This window comes from Chinchilla lanigera, unplaced genomic scaffold (assembly GCF_000276665.1).
Source record: "Chinchilla lanigera isolate Chin_1 unplaced genomic scaffold, ChiLan1.0 scaffold00040, whole genome shotgun sequence".
In the NCBI taxonomy this organism is placed as follows: Eukaryota; Metazoa; Chordata; class Mammalia; order Rodentia; family Chinchillidae; genus Chinchilla; species Chinchilla lanigera.
Window position 1 is genome coordinate 5,461,425 of NW_004955441.1, and position 10,843 is coordinate 5,472,267.

Genomic DNA, 10,843 nt, shown 5'->3' on the forward strand with positions numbered 1-10,843 from the left:
CGGCCGCGGGCGGGCGGCCGGAGCACGCGCACGCGCGACAGTCGCCCCCGCGGGGTCCCCGGGCTCTCGGGCCACAATGCGCGCCCACTGTCTCCTCCCCTGTCCCCCTGGGGGTGTGGTTTTCCTCGGAGACGCCTTCCTCGGCTCCCTCGGCACAAAGAAAGGCAGCGGGACGCTGGGTTCAGAGGGCCCGGGGGCGCGCGCGCCGGGCCTGGCCCGAGGACAATGGGACTCCGCCCGCACCCCCGCGCCGGAGCGGCTCCCGCGTGCCCGCCTCTCCCGGGCCTCGAGCCGACCGGGCGCGCGGCAGGCCGCCGGCCCGGGGCGCAGAGCAGGGTCGCCCCCAGCCTCCCGTTCGCCCCCTTCCAGTCGCCACCAAAACCCGGAGAGCGGACTCGGCGCCCCAAGACGCGGAGCTGTGGGCCGAGACCGTGGCTCGCGCAGAAACGCGGCGGCAGGTTCTTCCCGTGCAAAGGAGGCGTGTCCTCGCCCCCGGTCCCGTGGAGCGTTGCCCTCGGGCGAGGGAAGCGCGCGGCCACTGCCCGGATCAGCGGGGGCGCGGGGGGCGCGGCAGCCGCCCGGAGGCGAAGTTCCGGGCGGCGACACCTGCGCCTGCCGATCATCCCGGCCGCCTCCGCGCACGCCCTCCCTGGCCTAAGCCCGAGAATTAACATTAATTTTTAAATCGGCCTCCGTCTCTTCCTCCGCGATTCGTCCGCCTGGGGAAGGAGCAGGAGACCGGAAAGGGCGGCGTTTTCCTGCTGCGAGGTCCCAGCCCGCACGGTGGTCTGGGCAGGGCCTGGCCTGGCCCCGGGCTCAGGTTGCTTGGAAATCAGGAGCCTTGGCTTCCAGAGCGGTGTCAGCGTCAGGTCGTCGCCGCGACGTCCGCAGATGGGTCTGAGTCTTAGAGGGTGGATGCTAAGCCAACACCATAGAGCTTGGCCCGCCTGAAGGTGAAGTTGAAAAGGAAACGGACACAACTGCTCTCGGGAAAACTAAATGTTGGGTGGAGTGCTTAAACGCCTGAAAGAAAATAATAGTTGGCAGGTCAAATAGCCAGGAGGTCGAAAGTCAAATACAGAACTCTGCTGAAGTGATGTTAGAAATTTGCCAGTCCAGAAGATAAGAGATACACATTGTTTCCTTCCTGCAAGGGACGACTGCTGAGAAGTTTCTTTTGGCAGATACCTGGGTTCTACTCTAGATGTCTGAGTTACTTGAGGTTCATATTTCAAAATACACATTGCATTCGGCAGTAATGTATACACTCTGTGTATGGATTACTTGAAAAAATCAAGTGTTATTGGGTTATTTAGAGAAAGGTATTTTTATAAAATATACATGGCTTTCGTTACAGATGATATTTTATTTTATTTTTTTTCCTTTTTTGGGGGGGGTTTTTTTCCGGTACCGGGAACCGAACTCACGACCTTGCGCTTGCCAGGCAGGCGCTTTTGCCGCTGAGCTAAATCCCCAGCCCCACAGATGATATTTTAAAAAGAACAAATATATATATACATATTTATAAAATATCACAAAAATTCCTTTTGCACACAAAGACATTGTTTACACATGTTGTGTAAGTTTTTTCATTTGTTGTATTGTTAGCTGCTGTTGAAAGCACCTGATTGCCACATTTTCCATCTTGTGCAAGCAAAGAGTGACAGGTTGTTGGAGGCTGCAGTTTTATTCCCAAACGCCATTTCCCCTCTTCTACACTGTTTCTTATAGGGTTTGTCTCACTTCGTCCTTTTTGAAGGCCTAGTGGTAGTGATCCATTTTCTCCTGGCTTCCTTGATGTCCCATGTTAGTTATTTCCATCTGCAGTGGGGAAAAATGCCTTCATAGAGAGCAGAGGTGGTGAGCGTATGGCGTGCATGTCTCATGTCACGCAGAGCTCTGTCTGCAATCGAGCCAACATGCCCCGCATCACCTCAGCAGCTGAGCACCAGATATTCGGGTTTAATTGCAGTGTTGGCATTTTGTGATAAATAAGCGGGTTTTGGAGTTGTAGTTTGGGCACTTGGTCTCTAAAAGTTTAGACATCACGGATAGAGGATTATTCTTCCGAATGAGTACATTTCCTATACTATGATAGCTTTAAATTTCAGTACGTGTGTGTTGGGGACAGGGGACATCCTGTGGAAGAGAGAGGGTAACTTTGATCTAGGAAGATTTTAGGGGTTCTGAGATTCTGCTCTGAATTTTGGAAAGACTTAGCCTCGAAAAACTTGGTAATAGTCTTAGAAGCCTCACTGAAACCAGTATCTGTAGAATACCTGTGAGGCCCAATCCTTGGTTATTTTTATACTAGTCTGTACTCCGGAGAAGAGCTAAGGAGCGTTGGCAATGCTCTTATTGTTTAGAGACCAATCTACCCGAGTGGGAAGCATCATGCCGGTGTACATAAACAAATACAGCTTGCTGCACAGTCGGTCCAGGGAACAGTGGCCTCATCCTACACCTAGTCAACTGCAATCTTCATTTTAATGAACTGTGGAGGGTTTGTGTGTCAATTTATTGTTTAGAAAGCTCTGGTCAAGAGTAGTGATTCTCCTAAGTAACAAATTCATTTTAAAATCTCATGGGATTCATGAACCCCCTTTTTGAAAAAAGGAGTTATAAGCTCTCTCACGTACAGCTTTGGGGTTCTCCTGAAGACCAATCTATTGATGGCAAGGAAATTCTAAATTAGACCTGCAGTCACAAAGCAAGGAGAGCCACTCAGCGTGGTCAGCCGGAGGAGGTAGGGAAGGGTTCCTACAGGAAGCAAGCTCAAACTGAGTCTTGAGTTACAGGCCAGTCGCACAGGGAGAAGAGTAAGGAATGGCGTTTCAAACGGGTGGATGCATAAGTAAACAGGCACGGGAGGGAATGTACAAAGTATGCGTTTTAATGTGTGTTAACGTGACACTTAAAGAGATTGTGGTTTTATCACAGGTTCACCTTACAATTTATTATCATCTCTCAAACCTCCAAAAAATGAGTTCAGACTGTAGACTAGTGGTCTTTCTACTTGGAGGGGCCAAAACCTTGGGATGTGGGATTTTGTGTGCAACCTCATTTTCTATCAGTTGCTGTCCCTTGATACTCCCTCTGCCCTGGCCAAGTGGTGTTCAGGCTGTTCACAACGCACCCCTCCAGATCCTGCTCCTCTGTATCTGCCCAGGATATAAAGATTTTAAGGCAGGGCCTTTCCCTCCCCTAAAACAGCAGCCCCACCTACATTTCTCTGAATTCAGCAGGGAGAATAATTTTTTCATGACCTGACATGACATCACATTTATGCGATGGCCTGTTTTCTGTAGTACGAGAGTTTAATGCGCTGTTTTAGCTCTTATCCCAAAACAGGGCCTGGCACGTAGTAGGTACTTAATAAATAAGTGATTGACAAATACCACCCTAACTACAACCAGTAATGAGTAAAAGCCTTGTTTATAAACTCTGTAGCTACAGAATAATGGTACATTAAACATTCTCTGGATCTACTGCACATATGCTGAGACGGAAATTTCTATCACTTCTCTTTAGTCTAAGTGAACAAGAAATACAAAACACATGAAACATTGTAAGTTCCAAAATTCAAACATTTTAAAGTAAGGCTTACAAAAAACGTTTTTATAGTCCATGTATAATGCATAACTATTTTTCTTCTGGCAAAGCTGAAGCATACTGGTGTGTGTGCTCAGCTGGGGTTTTCCTCTAAAGTGCCACATTCAGGCTGAACTGGAGGGTATATGTTCTCGATTATCCCCGTAAGTCAGATTTGAGAAAAAAAATGTAAGAGAAGCTGGAGGATTAGAACATTTTTTCCCCTCTTGGTGCTGGGGATGGAAACCAGGACCCTGCACATACTAGGCATATGCTCTACCACTGAACTCTATCCCCTGTCTGGTTGAAAGATTTTTAAAAGAATCTCCTTACAGGTTGAAGAAGATTCCCTTGCTACCCAATTAGAACTTCACCTATTGTGGAAATGTGTTCACCTGTGCTAAAGAATTTGGCTGACTAGTTGCCAAGGGCAGAGGGATTGTTCTAACCAGTGATTTTCATGTAAATAAAGAAATTCAAGTCCCATCTTGGTTAGATTTCAGTCCTCCTAATCAAATGCAGCAGGAAGTGGTAGACTATGAGACTATGTTAGCATGCAGGCTGCAGGCATAGCATACATTTTCCAGCTGGTCACAGTCACTCACCCAACCACCAAATCCGAGAATGCTTTTTGCATTTGTATTAGCTGTTGAACTCAGGCCAGCACTGATTCAACTTGTGGATGATAAGGCCTTCAAATATAGATGCATGCACCATCTGATTGTCAGTAAAAACCAGTGACTAATAAATAGGATTAGCAGGGATTTATATAGCCTTCTATGCTTTAAAAAATCCTTTTACATTTATCTCCTTTCATCCTCATTTTAGGTTGTTTTTGTGGTTTACACTTTTCCTCTTTCCAGAAGGGACTGAAGGCAAAAGCTTTTGTGTAATGAGTCATTATAAACCTAGCGAAAGGTCTGTGATTCATTCACTCAAGGTCGTACTAATAGTGGTAAATTGCTTTTTTCTAGATTTCAGCCTCTAGTAATTTTTTCCCTGAGCCGCCTTCATTTGCATACCTGATAAACCTAGATTATTGTATCGTCAAAGGTTCTTCATCTTGTTTGGTACCTGACAAGAGGAACATGATAAAGACAGTGATTATAAGGTAAGCAGGAAAATAATTATATTGCTTAATGGTCAGAGTTAGTGAGAAACAAGATGAAAAAGTACAGGAGAAAGGCGAAGTCCGCAGTGATGCTCCTTCTTCATTTCTCCTCCTCTCCCCACAGGCATTCACACACAAGCACAGAAGAAAGGACATGTACCCAAAAGCTTCTCCCCGCACCCAGCACACCCTCACACCCACAGATGCCTGATGTCTTTATAGACATCTGCCGCCTGAATCACCTGTCCTTTTACTCAGTGTCAGAAGTTCCTGCACACAAGGGATAGATACTTCATCTTCTATAAAATTAAAACGCAATTTGTGTAAGTTTCACAGCATTTCTGGGCGCAAATGTAAAGGCTCGCAAATACAGATTCTCAGGCGTGCCTAATTTGAGTAGTGTCCTGATTCTCAGATAAGCAACCTGACTAATTAAAGTCATTTCATTTATACTCCTAGAAAGAGAACCAGGAAATATATGGCTGAGGGTACTCAGGACTGTCCTGCTTACATCACAAAGAAGGTATCACACCGGGATATCCCTAAAGCACGTCTGACAGTAGTCTCCTGCTCCTTTCAGGACCCCAAGGTTGCTTAGGCTCAGGGCCAGGATCCTTTTTTGCAGCTCACTAGCTGATGTGCCAGGGAGCCCTCCTGTAAGAGTCTTACCTGGCTGTCAACTCTCCAGAAACAATGGTTGTGGTTTCTTTTTTTTTTTTCCCCTCAAGAAGGATAAGGACACATAGGTGGGTCTGTGTGGCCTTGACAGTCCTTTGACCTACCCCACTGCTCACTGAACTGGCTAGAGCAGGAGAAGAGGGAGCTGTGTTGCATTTTCAACACTCATTTATTGGGTGCCCACTTTGCGCTGAGGAACTGGACTGACCTCTGGCGCTGTCTTTGGCCAGACTCTGTTGTGTCTTGTCTTTCCAAACCCGCGTGGCTGAATGTGGAAACAATTCTCAAAAGCCTCCAGTGGAGCCCTGCAGGGACATGTACGTGTTCCTGACCGCAGTCAGGTTGCTTATCTGAGAATCAGGACACTACTCAAATTAGGCACGCCTGAGAATCTGTATTTGCGAGCCTTTACATTTGCGCCCAGAAATGCTGTGAAACTTACACAAGCACTGCATTTTTTTTTTTATTTTAAAGTGAATGAAAAAATAAGAAAAAATATTGAAAATGATTCAGGATGTCAAAACAAGATGATAGGAAATCAATAATGGTTGTTAGATTGCATATGGTTATCTTCAAAGTACTTGTTCAGATTATCAGATATAAGCATGTAAACTTGGTCAAAAAAATTTAAGCATTGACTGTTCCTTTCAATAAGTCAGTAGAAATTAGCAGTACAATTATCTTAGCTATCTTGTAAACACTGAATTCTGAGCTGCTTCTGGGATAGTTGGTAACTGCCGTCACTCTATCTTAAAAATTCTTATTCCAAAGAGTAGCCTTTTTAGTCAGTAAAATCTTATCTTTATATTATTTGTAATCATGGGCTCAGTATAGAAAGCAAAGATGAGTTGTTCAGTTCAGTCCCTTATACTGTAACTCTTTGGACTTGCTGCATAAATCTGCTTGTTAGTGAATATAACTTAACATGCTTATTTCATTTAATTCATATCTGTTGAACACCAGTGTAAGGCACTGTGACAGGTACCCTAAGGGTACAAAGTTGAATACACTTCTTAGTCATGAGCTTGAATTTGTGGAGACATGAAAATATGCACACAGTATAATGCATAAATTACAAATATCATCAACTCCATATTTCCCAAATGCCAGATAGGGGCACATATTCTGATTTATCTGACAATGGGACAGCATGTGTGGAAATTGAGACCATTTGGATCATCTGGGTTGATGGCCCAGTAATACTGCTATTTTGTTGTACATTATTTGTTTTGAAGTTTTTTCCTTTTTATATGAAGTTTTAACCAGACCCTGATGAGTATTACAGGTGAAACTATGGCTGCTCTGGCGAGCTGAAGTGGGAAATCATTGTCCCCTGGCACCTTACCCTCTCACCAGAAGGTTCTTGAGACACCTCCTTAATTCTTATGGGCCCTGTTATGAGTTGCATGTGTGTGTCCCCCGACCCCACCACACCCTGCTCATATTTTGAAACTCCTAATCCTCAGTGTGAAGGTGTTAGGATGCTTTTGAAAGGATGGGGCTCTCATGATGGGGGGTAGTGTTTTTATAAAAGAGGCACCAAAAAGACCCTTGTTCTTTCTGCTGGTTGAGAAGACAGTGCCTCTGAACCAGGAAGAGGCCCTCAGCAGACAAGGATCTGGGTCTTAATTTTAGACTTTCCAGCATCTAGAACTGTGAGAAATAAATAGCTGTTGTTTAAGATATGCAGTATTCTTGTTACAGCCACCAAATGAACTAAGACAGACCCTAAGGAACACAGGTGAAACTATATGGAGTGGATCAACAAGTGGAGAGATGATTTCCGGTTAGCGTGAACACAATGGCATGATTAATATAGGGTGATTGACTATTGGACTTTTCACAGTACAGGGCTGGGGAATGTGGCCTGAGTGCACCTATGCAGATCTTTACGATGCAGGTACATGACCAGGATAGAGGGTGCCTGTGAGAATCCAGGGTTTCATTAGCGAATTTCCTCTTTTTTTTTGTCTTTTTGAGACAGGGTCTCACTATGCAGTTCATGCTGGCCTTGAACTCACTTTGTAGCCCAGGCTGGTTTTGAACTCGAAATGATCCTCCTGCCTCAGCCTCCCTAGTGCTGGGATTATAGGCGTGCGCCACCATTCCTGGCCCATTAATGAGTTTCATGACTGATCTGTGTTCCAGGTAAAGTGGTGAAGGATTTGAGGTTCAGCTCTGACTTCTTGTAGTCTATTTGTCCTCAAATCTCTTCCTCTTCTCTATCCCATTATAGTCCCTTTCTGTACTGACAGTCCCGGATACTTACCCTTTGCCAGCAGCAGCACTCACAGTGGATCTTAACCTCTCTTTCATAGCAGCAGACCCCAGAAGCACACACTCTGGCCACTGCAATGGCAGATGAAAGGGATGCTGTGGGAAGTCTTAGAGAATCCTGTGTTTCCCTCCATGGCAATCAGGCTGAACTGGAACCCTAGTCCCATTCTCTTCCTTAATTGCCTTAATATCCTTTGTCAGGGTAGTGACCTAATGAATTGTAAAGGAAAGCCCAGTTTATGGAAAACCCAAAGATGGACATCAGATCTAAATTTTCAAAATTGTGAGGGCTGTGTAGAGGATCCAGTTTAGTTAAAAGCAGTATTTGTTGGTTGTTTTTCTTGTGATAGATTTTATTTTCTAGGGCAGTTTTACATTCACAGCAGAAGGAACAGAGAGTTTCCAAATACCTCCTGCCCTCGCAGATGCACAGCCTGTGCTCTCCCTAAAATCTAACACCAGAACAGGACCTTTGTTATACTGGTGAACCAATATTGACGTATCATTATCACCCGAGTCCATAGTTTACGTTAGGCTTCACACTTGGTGCTGTATATTCTGTGGCTGGCAAGTATACAGTGACACGTATGTACCATTACGGTACCATCTGGAACATTTCCACTGCCCTAGAAGTGCTCTGTACTCTATTCGTCCCTTCAAGCACACCCCACCTCCCCCCACCTCACCCCCTCCCTTACCACCAGCTCATTTTACCTGTCTATAATTTTGCCTCCTCCTAAATGTAGTATAGTTGAAATCATGTTTTGTAGATTGGCTTCTTTTATTTAGCAATGTGCATTTAAACTTTGCCTGCATTGTGTGTGTGTGTGTGTGTGTGTGTGAGACAGAGAGAGAGAGAGAGCGAGAGAGAGAGAGATACTGAGAATTGAACCCAAATCCTTCTCACTGGGCAGCATTCCTAGCCCTTTATTAAATATTTTATTCCAAAGGCAGGGTCTTACTAAGTCACGAAGTTGCTTAAATTGGACTTGAAATTTCTCCTACCACCACCTCTCAAAGTGCCGGAATTACAGGCATGCACTGCGGCACCTGGACTTCCAAGTCTTTTCATTGCTTGATTATCAATTTACTTTTTTTTGTTTTTGTTTTTTTCTGGTACCAGGAATCGAACTCACAACCTTGCGCTTGCCAGGCAGGCGCTGTGCAACTGAGCTAAATCCCCAGCCCCTCAATTTACTTTTAAGACTGAATGATAGTCCATGGACTGGGTGAACCACAGTTTTTTATTCATTCACCTACTGAATTTTTGTTGAGTTTTTACACTGTGTAAAGCACTAAGTTACATGGCCTTGAAAGATACAATAATAATAATAATACATTGTTTATAAAACAAGACATGGTTCACACATTGCATTCTTCATTAGGACCTTGTTAAGTGGTGGACTGTAGTAAAGGTATTATAAGGGAAGAGAGACTGCAGCCTATTACATTTCAGACTTCTTGAAGGGAAAATATATCTGAAGAGGACTTTGGAGGATGACTAGGATTCCAGCAGTGTTATGGGCTGAATTGTTCCCTTCCCACAACTTACATGTTGAAGTTCTATTCTCCAAAGTCTCAGAATGACCCCTGGAGGACATGGGCTTCAAAGAATTCATTAACAGTAAGTGAGATCATATAAATGAACCGTAATGCAATCTGACTGGTGTCCTTATAAGAAGAAGAAATTTGTATACACAAGAATGCACCAGGGATGTCTGTGCGCAGAGAAAAGGCCGTGGGAGGACAGAGAGAAGGTGGCCATCTGCAGACCAAGAATGGTGATAGCGAGGGGACATCAGGGTGGAATCTACTCTGAGAGAGAAGATTAGGAGGAATAATTCTTAAGAATGTGACTGCCACACTATCAGACCTCAACACCTCTGTTCCTGCCTATTTTTCCTACCATGTAGTGACAAGCTTATTCAGTTTGGTGTTCCCGGGACCTGGCACAGCTACGGTTACAGAATCTGTGCCACAAATGTGTGTCAGATGAATGAAGCAGTAGGAGAAGCCTAGAAGAAAGATAGCACAGAAAGCTGAGAGAAGAAAAAGGGAGACAGAACACAGGATGATATATGGATAACAGAGCTGTAAATATTTAGATTCTTTGGCAAGTGGAAAGATTGAGAAATGTTAAATGACAGTAAAACTACACGACAAATCCTCCACCTCCAGAGGGGTCACCGAGGGTCCTGCAACAGGTGCACTGGCGTGCTTTACAAAGCTTGAAGTACAAGACAGGTGTATGTGAGTCATCAAGACCAGAAGCAACCACATATTTCTAGGACTTAGAGGAAATCTTGCCCTAAGCATTGGGGGTCTTACACGGTTCAGACCTCAGGTGCCAGGAAGGGTAGGCAGCCTGAGACAGCAATAAGAAAATAGACTGAATAATGAAATCTATGCAAGGAGAAGTAGACTAAACATATCTTTTTATTCTGATGCTCTGTCATCTTGGGGACTTGCTGACATTGGAAGGGACACCACCTTGCCAGGCTAGCAAAATCCTAGAGAAAACAAGCAACTAGTCTGGGAGCCTGTGTTTCCTATGCAAAGTGATCAATTGAGAGTCCACACCTCAACCACTGCCTTTAACGGGTTGTGACTGACAGATCCATCACCCTGTGCCCTAATGACCCCAGGCCCCTAGAGACAGATGGCCCCACTGAAATTGTTCAGCCTAGCACATCCTAAACCTGCTTACTCTGCCTTGCCTTACCTTTCAGGTGGAAAGCACAATAGGAGCTCTTGCTAATGTTTTCCTCTCACTGCCTTTTCCTCTCTGCAGGCCTCACATGGTGTGCTCTGCCTCCTGATTTTAAGGATCTATAAATATTAAAAACCCATTATGACCCTTTATGGTATTTACGTGCCTCATTATATCTGCTTAAAACAAATTCTAAGTACCGTTTCTAAAATGAGCCATCAGAATTTTTGGAATTTATGGCACACACCTGTAATCCCAGCACTGGAGAGGCTGAGGCAGAGGGTCGCTGTGAGTTCAAAGCCAGCCTGGGCTACATAAGTGTGTTCAAGACCAGCCTGAACTGCATAGGGAGACCCTGTCTCAAAAAAAAAAGAAAAAAAAGAAAAAGAAAAAGAAGTTTTGGAATTTAATCTCCTCTACTCAGGTGATGGCTTTCTTTTTCCTCATTGGCACCTTTTATTTTTATTTATTTATTT

The 10,843-nt window shown here is 44.7% G+C and overlaps 1 long non-coding RNA gene across 3 annotated transcripts; it reads right to left on the bottom strand.

Annotated features, from left to right (window-relative positions):
- Positions 1-1,562: 1,562 nt before the first annotated feature.
- Positions 1,563-10,482, bottom strand: LOC106149257. 3 transcript variants are annotated; one of them, XR_001235308.1, is made up of 4 exons: positions 10,380-10,482; positions 7,650-7,867; positions 4,614-4,665; positions 1,563-1,821 (listed from the first exon to the last, which is right to left on the bottom strand). It is a non-coding gene; the product is annotated as an uncharacterized LOC106149257 (long non-coding RNA). The 3 variants fall into 3 exon arrangements; XR_001235307.1 differs by lacking the exon at positions 4,614-4,665; XR_001235306.1 differs by lacking the exon at positions 1,563-1,821 and having other exon boundaries at positions 3,842-4,665.
- Between the last annotated feature and the right edge of the window lie 361 nt (positions 10,483-10,843).